The sequence below is a fragment of the Melozone crissalis genome, unplaced genomic scaffold (assembly GCF_028551555.1).
Source record: "Melozone crissalis strain CALT ecotype California unplaced genomic scaffold, PUWL_Pcris_2 ptg000045l_1, whole genome shotgun sequence".
NCBI classification, from domain to species: Eukaryota; Metazoa; Chordata; class Aves; order Passeriformes; family Passerellidae; genus Melozone; species Melozone crissalis.
The window spans coordinates 12,874,235-12,889,999 of NW_026535823.1; the positions used below are offsets into that span (position 1 = coordinate 12,874,235).

The 15,765-nt window shown below is 45.5% G+C and overlaps 1 protein-coding gene across 3 annotated transcripts in view; it reads right to left on the reverse strand.

Annotated features, from left to right (window-relative positions):
• The window catches only part of NTNG1 (netrin G1), a 152,541-nt gene extending 151,295 nt beyond the window's left edge, over nucleotides 1-1,246 (reverse strand). Inside the window, exon 1 of one of the 3 annotated variants that reach the window (XM_054285581.1) lies at nucleotides 1,044-1,246. The gene's annotated coding sequence lies outside the window, so the exon portion shown is untranslated. Of the gene's footprint in view, nucleotides 1-372; nucleotides 631-1,043 lie in introns of those variants that run through there. The other 2 variants (XM_054285579.1, XM_054285580.1) reach the window with 2 other exon arrangements.
• Between the last annotated feature and the right edge of the window lie 14,519 nt (nucleotides 1,247-15,765).

A 15,765-nucleotide genomic window follows, 5' to 3' on the forward strand; every position in this document is an offset into this window, starting at 1 on the left:
ATCAATGTCAGAGGTTTGAGACAAAGTTCATAACTCCATGAGAGTATCGCCACTGTTTGAAACTCTCTAGTAATCATCCTGTTAAGGTCCAGAAATATACCAGAAATTAACCTTTATTTTTTTCCCCATGAAAAGCACAAAACAAAAAAAACCAAAACAAACTACCACCACCACAACCACAACATAAAACAAGCCAGGGGAGGTTCTGCTGTTTTCTTCCCTTTGGCGGGCTTCCCCGGCCACAGCTTCTCATCCTGAACCGCATTGTCCTTAGGCAAGACAGTGACTTATTCCCTCTTTAAAAGCATCTCCACCGCTTGTTCCACTCACTGTCTTTGCTAACATTTCTGTAGAAGTAATGCTGGCTCCTACCACATCCGATCCGGAGTAGTGAAAAGTTGATTGCAGAACAATAAAAGTGTATCAATCAGAGGCCAAAACCGCACATGCACCAACTTTGAGAGTAGAAAAGCATCTGTTTTATCGCGTCTAGCTGATCTGCGCTGCTCACCGCCATGCGGGGTTTTCTCTGGGGGTTCTGTGTGCGTGTGAATGTTTAGAAAAGCCGCCTGCAATTTCCGATGCAAGGGAGGACACCAGGCTGGGTACCACTGGCCGATGCCCGGCGCCGCCTGTGCCCGACGGGGCCGCCGCTCTCCGCGCTGGCTCCGCGCTGCGGGGCGGGCGCGGCGCGAGGGACGCGCCCCTCCCTCAGGGCTCGCTCGCGCTCCCTCAGGGCTCTCGCACCGCCCGCGCCCCTTCGCAGCTCGGCGCGGCGCGGCCCGGCCCGGTCCGAGCTCCGGCGGAGGAGGCACCGCGCAGGTACCGCCCCAGCCCGGCCCCAGCCCCGGCCCCGGCCCCGGCGCGCTCCGCTCCGCGCGGGCGGCAGGGGGCGCGCGGCCCGCACCGATCCGCCCGCGGTCGGTGGCCCGAGCCCGGCGGGGCGACCCCCGCACACAGCCCCGGCACCCGCACCGGCCCCTCCAGGCCGCGCAGCCCCCGCGCGCCATCCTGCCCCGGAGCGGCATGCGGGCTGTACTCACCCTGCGGGCTCGGGCCGCCCGAGCCTCACCGCGGGGCGGCGCGGAGCCGCCGCGGCGCTGGGACGCGCTGGGGCTTCCTCGGTGGCGGCATGAAGGGCCGCGGGGAGGGCGTGAGGAGGGGGGGGATGCTCTTCCCCGGGAAAGTTTCCGGCGGGTCGCGGAGGGGTTCGGCGGGGCCGCGGCTGGGCCCAGGCACTTGTCGGCGTCGAAGTTTGGCGGGGCGCGGGCGGCGCGCGGCGGGCGGGTGGCCGCACTCCTCCGGCGCTCGGCGGGGCGGCGGGCGGGTCCTGCCCGCCGGGCTCCCCGCCCGCCACCGCCGCTCAGGGCGGGAGCGGCCCCGCGCGGGGCGCCGGCGTCCGCGGCATGGGCGCGCGGCGCGAGCGGAGTGCGCCCCTGGCCGGGGCTGCGGCGCGGAGGGCTCCGGCGGCGCGGCCAAACTTCAGGGGGCGGCGACGGCAGCGCCTCCTCACTTCGGAGCGACCTCGCCGCGACTGCCGGCGAGCGGGGCGGCGGCAGCTACCCCACCTCCGGGCCCGCGCAACGCGCGGCCCTAGCGCCGCCGCCGCGCCCGCCCCCCCGCCGCCGCGCTCCCCGCCCCGCCGCCCCGCGGGCGCACCGCCGGCGCCGCCTGCCCCGCGGGGGGGGCAACGGGACGGGACCTACCGCCCGAACCGAGCGGGAGCCGCCCCGCCGCCGGCAGGGCTGTGGCTGCTCCCTGCCCGCTGGAGCAGCTCTAATTTTCCCGTGTTATTTCGGCTTCAGCCTGGTACCGCACAGGCGGAGGTGCTGTCCGTGCTGCCGCCGCCCGAGCCCCGAGCCCGGCGGGCTGACCTCAGCGCCCCGCCGCAGCCGCCCTCGGCTGCCGGAACAGGGCAGCGTGCCGTGCCGCCCAACTCGCCGGAGGGTCCCTCCGCAGTGCTGGGCACGCCGGGGAAGCGCCGCTTCGTCCTCTGCCCACAGCACCGAAGTGCCACCGACACAGGGAGGCAGCGCGACTTGTCCTGTTGTGGTGCTGCGGTGACCGCCCGCCCCGCACCAGCCCCTCGGGGCTCCTGAAAGACGCGAAAACCCCGTCTCCTCCTTCTGCTGTGCTTCCTCGCTCCCTCCTGCACGCCCTCTACTTCTGTCGCTTAAACGAGAGGCGCACGCACTTCTCCCTTTTAGATTTCTCCAAGCTACAAAACAGTATCTAAAACTAATGACTATCAAGTCCCGTGCAGGAATTGTGCTTACTTATTCCTGGCAACTACCTGGTTACTGAAATTGACCGACTGCAGCTGCCAGCGCTGGGCAGTGGGACACTGGCTGCATTGTGAACGCTCAGAAGCTGCGTTTATCGTTTGTTTGCGTGTTTTGCATGTTAAGAGATGTTAAATGTATTTATGTAGGCAACAGTGCCGTTGTATTTTATTGACAAAATTTGGCGCTTTGCAATGCCAGTAGGTAACCAGATGAAATGAGGCAGGGGATTTATGGAAGGGTAAGAAATTTGTTCTCTATTTGAGCCATGGAATTTGGTAGGTTGTGGAAATAACTGGCAGGAGTCATTAGGAAGGACAGTTTTCTTCTTTTCCCTAAGGCAGGTAACCCAGCAAAGTAAAAAAGATGCCTTCTAGTTCCTCCCAGGTTTTTTTTCTCTGTGGAGGCAGTGGTGTTGTTTTGGCATTTCCATTCATTCTCTGGAATCTCTGTGGCTGTGTTAGTGCAGGTAACACATGTATGGAAAAGTTCTTTGTGTGGGAAAGCCTGGAATGATCAAAGGGGTGGTAAAAACCAGCTTCAGGGATTTTCAATCCCCAAAAGCAGTTCTTGCTTTGTTTGCAGCCTCCTGGTCCCTGAGGTACAAACGGATAGAAGATGGAAATCAGTAATTTTTTTCTTCCCACTTGAACTGGAAGCATGTCAGGCATCGAGGCTCCCTAGGGCCTTTTGTAAAGAAGAGGGGCAGAGTTTCAGTGCAGTTGGAAGAAAAGGGTTGTTTTCCTAATTACTAGACAGATGGTGGGCTGTACAGCGAAGTGCAAGAGACTGTACACGCTGAGCCATGTCCCTGCAGTGGCACATGTGGATGGAGCAGCCCTGCTGCCTGTGCCGGCTGTGGGGCTCCGCTGCCTCCTGGCGCTCCGAGTGCGGTGGCTTTGTGCATCTCTGGGCCAGGCCGGATCAGCTGTTTGCAGGTGCTGCGAGGGGAATGGTTTTGGAGTGCTGGGGGAGTGTTGTCTTGCTTTAGACTTGAACTGGGAGAGGATGCCTTCTTTCCACGTGTGGAGAGAATGGCTCTTCATGTCACAGCAATGCCGCTGGCAGTGGTGTACTTGGAGAGTGCCATTCACACCTGCTCTGCACCTTGTGCTGCTCCACTTGCCTGCCCTAAACCTCACCTCCAGACATGTGCTGGAAGTTTTCTCTCCTCTGTGCAGAGTCTTTGGCCTCCTGAGGCCAGTCCCTGGTGGGACTGGCTGGCCACAAAGATTAAAGGCAGGATCGAGTCATCTGATACTTCAAAGATCATTAACTTCTTGATGCTAATGGTATTGGCCTCTTCTGCATCAAAGCTAGAGCAGCTGGTTTGAGTGCAGTGTCACCAAGTCTGAGATTAGATGTGCCTTACTGGTAAAAATGATGGCCAAAATCAAGTCTAGTCTGAGGATGTGGCCAAACTTTACAGCCAAATTTTAAGCTCATGAGAGAAAAGAGATCTGATTTAAATTATTTGTCAAAGGCTGTTGAAAGGATGAAAAAGCAGATGGAATTCAGCAGCTAGAGATTTCTCTGTGTTGTTTTTGTTCTTTTTAGAGTGACAAGCTGGAGTTAAAGAGAGAAGGGACAGTGCTTTTATATCCAAACTGAAAATACTGTACCAATACCTGGACTAAATTTCTGACAACTCTTTTAGTAGTCAGTAATGATTTTTCACACGTAAATGGGCTGGGCAAGTCACTGTCATAGCACCTTGAGACTGGACTTTAGCAGGATTCCTGAAGCATATTTGATATGTAGACAGAAGATAAGATTAACCAAAGTTTGAAAGGAATATTTAAAAAACACCTCAGGCCCCACTGCCTGCCTTACAGAATTGGAAATTGACTAAAAATGAAGATTTAGCAGTTGTTAAATACCCAAGGATGGAAAGTCACAACACTGGGAAAGTGTTATCTTGAAAGTGCTTCCAGCAGTATTTCTTATGTCTTCTCAGTAATAGCTGGCATTGGCCCCTAACAGAATCAGGGAAGGGGATTAATTTTTGATTACTGGCCTGAACATAGGAGCACCTATGCCTATTAGGACACTCCTTGCTACAAGGCATCATTTACACTAGAAGCAGCATAAATTGCTGGTACAGAAGTGATACCGCTGATTGCAAACTTTTCTGGTGAAGCACCAGCTGAACTGCAAGTTTTTAACCAAGTCCTAAATCTAAACAAGCTTTGCATGTTTTCAAGCTGCGGTTTGGCTATTTAGTGCATCCCCTCATGTGCCATTATGAATCTTTTATTACTTGCTGTAGTCCAAGTTGACCTCTAATGATACAGCAGAATTATTTTATTAGTGCCTTTCCCCACGGGAGGGTACTGCTGCAATGGGCAGTAGCGGAGTACCTGGCTTTCCCTGAAGTAGCAGCTGTCCCTGGAAATGTATCCAGAGGCACAGGGAGCTTCCCTGCCTGAAGCTCAGTGTTTCAGCATGCTGCTGGCTGAGGGCTGCAGTGAAAACTGCAGGTGTGATGTGGTGCAGCAGCTGGCGCCTGACCTCAGAACAGAGGCTGCTCCTGGTGGGGCCAGAGCCCTGGCAGGACAGAGGAGAGGAGGCAGTGGCTGCAGCTGCTGGGGCTGAGCGGTGGCAGGGAGGGTCCTGCTGTGCAGAGAGCGGCTCCGTGCTTCTGCACACCTCTGCTCTGCGGAGCTACTGGCTGCTCCATGTGCTGCTCTGCTCCTCCATCACACCGCATACCTATTTCTGACCTCTTTTGTCACCAGCTGAAGGAGTTTTTGCAGAGCAGCAGGCAAAAGGTGCAGGAGATAAGAGCAAGAGTAGTGCTAATTTGCCCATGCCTCCTACTGCTGAGCGGAGACAGGGGTAGAAATGGCAAGAAACAGCAAATTCTCCCAGCGGCAGAGCTGCTCTGTCCACTTTATTGCTGCTTTGCCCACAGTAGTTTAGCCTTCTTTAAAATCAATTGGCTGCCTAGAATTTGAGTGTTGTTCTGGGCTTCCATGTTTAGTGCCTTCAGTGCTTACAGCAGAATGATTGGAAAATTGTATTTAGATAAATGACAAAATCAAAAGGTTTCTGCATTCGAGTTGTTGAACCTGGAGAAGAGAATGCTCTAGAGAGACCTTATAGCACCTTCCAGTTACCTAAAGGAGACCAACAGCAAGAGAGCTGAAGAAAGGTTTTTTACAAGGGTATATGGTCATATGAAAAGGGGAAATGGCTTTAAACTGAAAGCAGATAGATTTAAATTAGGTATTAGGGAGGAATCTTTTACTCTGAGGGTAGTAAGGCTCTGGAACAGGTGGCCCAAAGAACTGGTAGATGCCCCCTTCCTGGAAGCGTTCAAGGAGGAATTGGATGGGGCTTTGAGCAACCTGTTTTAGTGGATGGTGTGTTCCTGCCCATGTCAGGAGGATTGGAACTAGCAACCAACTCAGGACATTGAATGATTCTGTGATTTGTACGGGCAGGGGACAAATCCTGACCTCTGTTCAGTGTAGTAGTGAATACACAGACATCCCTATGTAGTATTTTGACACTGCTCAAGCTTCAGCATAGCTTAAGGGCAGGGGACAGGGAGGCTACTGAAAAAAAATGTCACCCCTTGCTCTGAAACCTCCATCACAGTACAGTTTGTGAGAGGTTTTCTCTGAGCAGGCTGGGTGACAGAACAAAAAATACTGGCAGCTACAGGTGCCTTGTCTAGCCCAGAGTTTCCATCACAGCACTGTGCACCAGCAGACCCAGCTTAGCAGGCCTGGGCAGTCCTAGTGGGAAAGGCCTGTGGAGGCACACCCCTGAGTAAGGTAATCCAGCAGCCAGCTGGGAGTATGATGTTACACTGATGAACACTACATCCAGAGATATGCGAGTCATCCTACTCCTGCCTCCATTTCCATACAGCTTGATAATGACTTTTTCTCCTTAGAGGGTAAGGAGATCTTTCCCAATGATGTTTCAGAGCTGAGAGCTTCTCTGAACAGGACATTGGGGTCTGAAATCTTGAAATAGGGTAGGTATGAAATCTGGGAGAAAGAGTACCTCATCAGCAGTGTTTTTCATTTGGCTGGGACTGTTTCCTGCTAGCAGCCTGTGGGACCCCATTACTTTTTCCTCAGGTCTAGGGTAGAAAATGGACCATTTCAGGTCTCCTGAGAGCAGTGTGTTTGTAATTCCCATGCAGTTCCCCAGGGAATGCAGGCAAAGAATTTTCATGAGATGTGCCTGAAGCCATTCATTACAATGAACAGTAGTTTCTGAGAAAGAAAAGAATTAAAAGACCTGAGGAATAAAAGAATTAAGACACTCTATCAAGGGAAACACAAGTTAATAAATAACCTAAAATACATTGTTTGGGAAAACTTTGATTAGATAAGTTAATAAATAATCTAAAATACACTCACAAAAGAAACTTTGGAATTAGAATATTTGAAGAAGCGAAAGTAGAAGCCAAAAAGTTAAGGTGACCTGCCAAGCCGTCAGAATCAAGCCAAGTGCAACAGTGATTTCTGCCAAGTCATGGAAAAACATGCCAAGGATGACAGGAAAATGCCCAAATTAGGAGAAGCTTAAAATTTAACCAAGGAAGACCAAGAGTTCCCGGAAGACTCCACCTATATTCCTACCTGCCTATGAATATGCATGTAATAAATGATGTAATTCTTGTTCAAAAATTGTATAAAAACCTGCTTTTGCTGTACCTAATTTAGAAATCCACTTGGTGATTTCTCCAACGCGTTGTCAATAAATACCTCCTGCCTATAGACCTCAAATCTAGTCTCTGGGCAGCTTATTATCGCCTTTTGGGGCAAAATTCGGCATCATGCCCTCTGTGAGAAGGCAAAGTCAGTTATTTTTTATACAAAGTGTTGTTCTTAGGTATTGTACTTGTTGATTCAGAGATGTATGTAAATTACAGCCTGGATTTCCACTTGCAGAATGAAAAATATCTTGTTCTAATAATAAATACTGAATCTCTGCTGTTCCCATTTACATAACATACATGACACCATGTGTAAATCCTCAACAATATTTTTTCAGAATTTAGCAGCTTGTTTTTCTGCAAACATAAACATTTATTTTTTGTGTTAATAATTAATAATATGCCACATGCACATAATAAATGTGAAATCTAATCTTGTATAGACATAAATGTATCTGCCAAAGTGGTCTTTCTGTGCTGTAAATGACTCTCACAAAGTGGCAGCATACATTCTATTTTCAATCACTGGGGTTTTTTTGTTTTGTGAACAGATATGCCATTAAATTAAATGTTTTCCTTTGCAATTAACAAATACTTCACACTTTAAAGAAAAGAAAAATACTCGATAATTATTTTTAAAAGGAAAATGGCTAATAAGTCTTTGCAGCTGTATTCTAAGCAAAATACAGACAGAAATGTAGAAAATCCCATCAAGGGAGGGAAGATCAGATGTGGGAGTATCACATCTTTTCTGCAGTGAAAAGAAGGAAATGACCAACTCGGGGTCAAAGCTGCAGCTGGACAGGGAATGGCTCGATGCTGTGCAGAACAAGACACTGGAGTGGTGCAGGGTAGCAGACAGAGGTACACCCTTCTCTCGCTTATTGATTCCTCCCTCCAGTGCCCAGTATTTTTAGGTTTCATCACTTCCTAGAAACCAGCAGCAGCTGAGAACCCTACTGACCAAGCCTTGGGGCTGTATTGCCGCTAATGGCTGTCCCACCTGGCGGCCGGGGCTGCGGCTGCTCTCGGTTCCGCTCTGGCTGCTCTTCCTCGCAGTGTGACTGCTCTTCCTCACGGTGTGAGCACAGCCGGCAGCAGCCGCTGGCTGCAAGCTGTGGCTGTGCTCAGAAACCCTGGCTAACAAATTAAATGGTATTTTAGCACTGATTTCTGGTAGGAGGTGCAGTGTAGTTTGTGTCATTTTCAGGGAAGCCACGCGGAACTGTGGTTTGCTAAACTGCGGAGGAAATAACCATCTTTCCAGAGCAGGCTGGGCTGACTTTCTGGGGAAGGTAGTGATGCGCTTACACCGAAGGCTTAACCAAACGTGAGATGTTCTGATAGGCTGTTTGATAAGGACCTTTTATTTATATGCTTGCTTTGCTTTTATTTATACTATTCCAGCCATTAACTCTTGTCTTTGTTGACAGTTCATTGGTTGTGGTTAGTAGTGGGGCTGACATAAGGGTCCTCAGATATTTGCCAAACCTTCTAGAAAAAGTACACCTTAATATTCCCCCATGGAATAAGAGATGAAAGAGCTTTATTTGAAGCGTCTTAATGCTATCATTATGCATTCTGTAGAAGACAAAGACCATAAAAGTCCAGTTGCTGTTCATGAGCCAATACTTATTAATCAGATGAAAATAAGGTGCCCTAGGAAGGGTGAATGTGGAGTAACTGGGCTAGGACGACTCAGCCATTGTTACAACAACAAACTCACTAAATGGTATTGTCCAAGGTGCTTTGGAGGAAAGTTTCCAAAATTCCCTGTTTTCTGAATTTCTCTTTGCTCAGTTCACCTTCTGTTGGGGCACTTTCTCTGGGAATTCTGGACACTCTTTTGGAAGCACACAGTCATGCAGAGCTTCACAGAGGCTCCCGTTGCTGTAACTGAACCAAGTTCTGGGGGAGCCTACATACCCTCATGGGGGATCATAGGGTACAGCTGTCAATACCATTGATTCAAAATGTGCATAGCAAGGTTTTTTTGCACTTCCAAAGAGGCTTTTAAAAATGAAATATTCTCTAGAAATGGCCAGCACCAATGCAAGATTCAGCCATTTTTCAAACATAGTGGTAAACACAATATATTATAAATAGGAATAGATTATTTGTCAAAAAATATTGAGCCTGTTTTTGAAATGGAGGTTATATCTTTTGATTCTATATTTTGAAAATATTTCTTGTACTTGGGCTTTTTCTTAGCAGACAGTCTTGTCAGGACTTGGAGTCAGGGACTGCTGCTTATGTTTGTGTACAGAAATGAGCTCTGCTCTCATCTCAGTTATGCATCTAAAGTTGGACTTGCTGCATATAAAACATACAGTAATTAGCAGTCATTCATCACCTGTCATCAGACACCTTCTAGCTGTTAATACTGTCCTAAATGTATTTACTTTGGAAAAATCACTTTTCTAAAGACCCATAGGTCTCTGTATGGATATAACAACTAGTATGAAAAAATCAACTAATCTAAATTCAGTTCGCAGGTGAAATTTAATGTTTGGACATAGGTGACTATTACATTTGCTCTACCAGCTATATTCTGTTCCCTCAGCAGGGCAAAATGCATATGTTGAGGATACTACTGGTTATTTACCTGATCCCACCTGTTCCTACACAAATGCAGACATTATTTAGTACCACTTTTAATCTGTCCAATATTTTAATATTGAATAGAAGCATTCCAGCAAAAATGTTCATTATTCTATTATTGAGGCATTTCTTTCATGGAGGAAAAGCATAATTTAACACTGAGGAGGGGATTACAGTAGTGCTCTGACATGGGATAAAACACAAGAACAATGGGCAGGGATAGTATTGGCAACTATCTTATCCCTCCCAGTTAAAGATATAAGCAAATATATAAAAGCATTCATTACTTGAAAACTTGGATTATGAAGAGGCACATTTGGGTGTTCATTTGATAGCTATATGGAAGTCCTGGAGGGAGGAGTAGGGAAAACTGAGTTGTCATGCAGCTGAGCCACAGTTTTGTCAGGTAGCCATTAGTTTTGATTTGTGGTATACCATTATGAACCAGTGAAGGGCAGCACTATCCAACTGTTCTAGGTAACTGGATAGATCACTAATTATGTTTTCAAGTTTACAATTATGTAAACATTAAATGTTTGACAGGATTTGCTATGAAAATGGTTGTGTTGCTGTATTACTGCAAAACAGTAACTTCAAGAGCCTTTTGTTTTCATCACCAGATTTCTGCAGTTACAAATTAACAACTTACTTGTAATGAATTTTAGGAAAGGCCATTTGATTCATTGAAAAGGTGAATCTCTTGCTAAGAGTATGGTAAGTTCAATTGCTTTATTAGGTTGCAGCATAGGATCTACACATCAAAACAGATTTTAGCAAGTTGAAATATGATTAGTATCAGAAATGTGTGAACAATAATACAGATATTTTTGTAGCTCAAAACACTGGCTTTCTACACAAATTTTAGATGAGATTAGTACTTTTATTTCTGAAGTTTCCTTTAGCATTTTTCAATAGGATTTAATGATCCATGTGTCTGATACTTGTATTTATGCTCAATATAACAGGATATTGGAAAGAAATTCCATTAACAGTCTTTTTTTTCTTTGTGTGTGGAAATGTACCTGTATAACTTATACAAGCCTTTTCAAAATGCTATCTTATTTACTATGGTATTTGGGAGGGAATAAAATTAAAAGGTGCTCTACTATTTAGTCTCTTTTTAAAGGTTCTATACCCATGTGCACATTTAAAAAATAGTTTTGACAAAAAATGACAAAAAATAGTATTTTGGTTTTTACTCCAAAAATAGTATCTTGACTTTCCAGAGGAAGCTGTGTTATACTACAAGTCCATTCCAACAACAGTTCATCTACTTACATGTAAAAACAAAGCTGTACGTTGTTCTGGATTTGAAGTATTTGTCATGTGAATTCAGATGGTGACACTGTGTCCTTGCAATGTTTTCATGATGTGAGTGCTATAGTTCTTTATAAAAGATGTCTGAGTCTTTCTGGCATACAGCTTGCTCTTCTGCCAAAAAGAGTCTAACTGGTGCGTACCAGAGATAGGATTTCACCTGTAGTGTTTCAGACACAGACTAGTAGGAGCTGCCTGAGGAAGCCACCCTTGGCTCCCTAGGTGAGGGGATTAGATAGGCAAGTGTTCATCATCCCTGCAAGATCTGAGCTAAATGAGAACCCAGTGGGGAGCTTTATGGCTTAGGAGTGGGCTGCAGGGGAGAGAGCCCCTGGGTACTGCCTCTCCAGCCCCAGGATGGCTCTTCCAAACTGCATTTGAGAGAAGTCCTGGCTTTATTTCCTTGTCTTCTTTTTCACACAGATGTACAATGCCTTCAGCCTTGCAGTACTGTAGGGAGGGTGTCAGGACCAAGATGATGTTAGTTGCTTTCTTTCTCTAGCAGACTTGTGTACTTATTAAACATAAATATCAGGGTGTTCACCATTTATTTATATTTTAAATTTAAATTTCACCTGCATTGCAAGACATTTATTACTATATTTAGTGTGCAAGACTGTCCAATTAATTCGTGAAAAATTCTGGGACACTGGTTACAAATGAAAATGGCGACATTTGCTGCAATAATGGTTTTAATGTTGGAGAACCAGACCCATACATCAGATTATAGAAAGATGAATGAATCCACAAATGAATAAAATGATTAAAAGCTCAAGTTGGCAGTGGAGTTTATATGTTTACTCTGGTATGTAAAACACCTATTGATCTGAAGTTTGATCAGTAATATTTACAAATATAATCTCATATACATCATTGTGATTGTATTCTCTTGTGCTAAAAGTTTACTAGTTTACCTAAGTAGGGTATACTGATTACCCAGGCTGCTGCAGATGCTTGGACATCTTGGGGAGCTCTGCTCTCCTTGCATTGGTAGGGCTTCCACCTGAGCTGGGAGAAAGAGTGAGCAGGAGGGCAAATGTTTGTCCCAGGAGAAATGATACCATGGGGATCATTCACACTCCGGGGCAGTGTGTGCTGTGTGTGACAGCAGGCTCAGCCTGGGGCGCTCAGCCCTGCCTCCTCCCTCAGGACAGGGATGTCATTCCTTGCAGGAGCAGTGGAGCAGAGAAGGCCGTGGAGCAACGGCTGCAGGAGTCTGGCCCTTGGCATGAATAAGAGCAGCAGGAAACCAGACCCGTGCCAGGCTTGTGAGCTCAGGCTGCAGTGCAGTGCACCTCTGTGGGCTTCTTGTCATTGTTCTCAGAGGTCTGTTTCTCCAGGGCTTTTAGAAGTAACGTTCCCGAGGGTAAGCTTTCCTTTTCCTAGTCTCTTGTTCCTCATTTCCTTGATGCTCTGAAAAGTCATTATATTAAACATCACACATGCCCTCCCCTCCTCTGAGCTTGGACACTTTACGGGATCCAAGGACTGATTTCAAGACCTGAGAGGATGGGAACTCACTGTATTATGCTCCAAAAGGGCATGAACAGAAAGAAAAAGATGTGAACCTGGAGGTTTCACTTTTTAAATAGTTTTAAAAGAACTATGAACAACGGACCAGTAATTTCAGAAAAGCAAAACTGGATTAAGCAGAACCTGGGGATTCTTAAGAGAAGAAAGCTGGGCAGTGAATGTGGTCTGCTGGTAAAAGAGAAAGTACAAACTGTCTCTGAAAGCAAATATTTTAACAGAATTAATATTTTTCAGAATGATTCACAAACACATAAAAAGGATTGAAAGAGAAAAGTTTCCAAAATCAGAAGTTAAATGCCAAAGGGATGCATCCACCATCCCTATTGTAGTTGATGGTAAAGTTACAACTGCTTTCAGTGGGTGCAGAGTTCAGATCTGGCTCTTTCAAAGTCGCCTGCCAGGTGTCCTTTGGACCATCTACCCTCTTGGGCCCTTTGATTTCAGCAGATCTGGGGCTGGGTTCTCAGGGACTGAGAGCTGGGAGAGCATATATTGACTTTAGCATCTGTCTCAATGGGGAATCTGCCACTGGCTTCCAGTCCTGCCGAGCATTTCACACAGATCAGAATCAATATCAGCCACAGTTGTCACTTTAAGTACTGGCCATGTATATCCTTGTGACTTATGCAAAAACATAAACTAAAATATGCATTCTCATTTTTCATATGCTTCACCTGATGTCTGAAATCACAAATTATATCCAAAATGAGAAACACTGTGTGCTCAACCAGTATATATTGCAACTTTAAAAAAATACATTTTTAATAGAGTGTCATAATATATTATTCTTTATATCTATTCAGTGGCATGGAGCTAAGCAGTATTTTTACAGGAAATATAAATGTGCTGCTGTGATTGGAGTCTGCAGTGGCCCTGCTGAAACGTTCCATAATGGGCACCTCCAGCAGGCAAAATGGGGCAGGGAATCAGCAGGAAGGGTGTGCTAAATAAATACTCATAGGAGAGCCAAGACAATACAACTTATAACTGCAGGTGCTAAAGCTTGAAAGTAACTTTACTTAGGGGAATAATTTCATATTAGTTCTTAAGGGTTCTTTTGTTTTGTAATTACATTCCCGTGTAAATAAATATGTAGGTTATCTTACCTAACAGATAACACAAAGTCTTTTACAATAGGAAATTGAAATATTTAAAGTCATGTCATGTAATAAGTTGTTGCCTGAACACTCATTTACTTCTGAGAAACTTGCCCAACTGCCCTAAAACAGCTGCTTATTCCATTCAGATTCTTATTTAAAAATTGTATTTAAAATAGGGATCGGAACTAGAACCCAACTTTTGTTGGATTTTTTATTTGGTTGGTTTTTAATTTTGTTTTAAGGCCCTGTTTTGCTCAGCCCAACAGTCTGAGAGTTCAAAAGATAAGCGTTTTGTGACATGAACAACCTGAAATATATTTTAAAAGAAAGCCATTAGAAATAATGTTTTCTTTCACATTTCACACTTTATTATTGCTGAGTAGTGAAAAAAAGTAAAGAAATGTATCTAGAGTGATTTTGTCTCTATAGCATTATAAAAAGTGTATAATAATAATCCTATAATGAATAATAAACCATGTGCAGCTGAAGCTGCAGGCAGGAGGCATGTGCATGACTGCAGTAGAGATGTCATGGGTTAATTGTGTGTGTTGAGGTCCTCTTCTGCAGGTGCACAGTGTGTGGTGATTGTGAGTGGGGCTGGCCCAGCCTCATCCCCAGTGGGTGCAGCTGTGAGCAGCAGGTGAGCAGCACTGACAGCAATGAGCCATGGAGTGCCCAGGGGCACTGAGCAGCCACCAAAGGGCACAGAGGGCACACAGGGGCAGGGCACCAACAGGAGGGGATAACAGGCTGGGACAAAGAGCAAGAAGGGCAGAGCTTGCAGCCTTCTGAAGTGGTTGTTGTTACTCTGTATGGGCAGATGCCTGAAGCCTTCTGATGAGGTAAGGTGTTGCTCTGTTTGGATTGAACCTTTCTGAACTTGTATGATGGCATTCCGTGTATTGTGGCTGTCTGACCTGTGGCATGTGCTGTGGCATGCACTGTGGTACTCTTCCCCTCCCATAAATGAGGAAATGAACATCTAGCAGCACAAACAATTGTTTTTCTCTTGTCTTTCATTCAGGCTGCTGAAAGAGTATGGGAAATTAATTGAGTTGAGTTTCAAAAATGGCGTTAGCATGGAAAGCCTATTTTGCTTTGGGGGCTCTCTAGAATAACTTGTATGTGGAAGTCTGATTGCAGCTGTGGTCTTATCACCATCAATTTTATCTGCTTGCTTATTTCTGCATTCTTTTATTCACCGCAGATCAAAATGAGAAGGTCTGTTTGAGCTGTGTGCATCTTCTCCAGTCAATCCAATAGCTTAATCTATTTTCGTCTGCAGATAGGTTTCTTCACTCCTATCTGCTGTGTAGATCTCCAAAGTGGTGTGGAAATTGGTTCAGCAACCTCATTGTATCAGATGAGAGATGCATTTACTGTGGAACAGATAGAGTACCTTCCTTCCCTTTTAACAGTTTTGAATCATTTAGTTAATAGATGGTTAGTGGCTCATGTAGCTTTATGGCTTCTTGGTAGCTTCCTGAGCAGGTGGGAATCCTTGGATGGTCTTACTGCACTGTGGTTACATAATATATATGATGTCATTCTCTACCACAATGGTTGTTAGCAGGAGGATGGAATTAATCTTGGGACTTCTGAAGAAGCTATTCTAGGTTTGTTGTGGCAGATAGTGAAATTATTAAGGAATGAATAGGATGAAGTTTGTGTTAGTGCCATCTTTGCTCTCCCCTGTATGGTGTGTTAACCATAGCTCAGCCATCTGTCAATATCTCCACCCCTCAATCCTATTGCCAATTACTGGAACTAGCCACTCTCCATATGTATTTTAGAAATTAGTCCCTGATTATTAAATCATGACTGCATGTTAACGCACATTATTTTTATAAACCCACTGCAGACTCCCATGCATTATAAATAAATTGTATTAACTCCAGTTCATATGAAATATTTATAAATATTATGGAAAGGGCTCACTTTCTGTGCATAGTTATTAGACATTTTAGATTATAAAAGATTGCAAATGGTCCATTATGTAAAATTATGAGAATACAAACTTAAAACCAGGCTCATAATCCTACAATGAGAGACACAGAAAACCAAGATTCCAACTGGGTTCAAGAAGAGTGGCATGCTTTATGTTTCTTAATTATCTTTATTTCCCAGTAGCATTGCTATTGCCAGAGCTCAATTTACTATGTGCCAATGAAAGAGTAATAAGTTGCAGAGACACTCCTATATCAGATGAGAGAGTTTCGCTCTCCTCTGTTGTCAGAACATAAACCCATAGAGG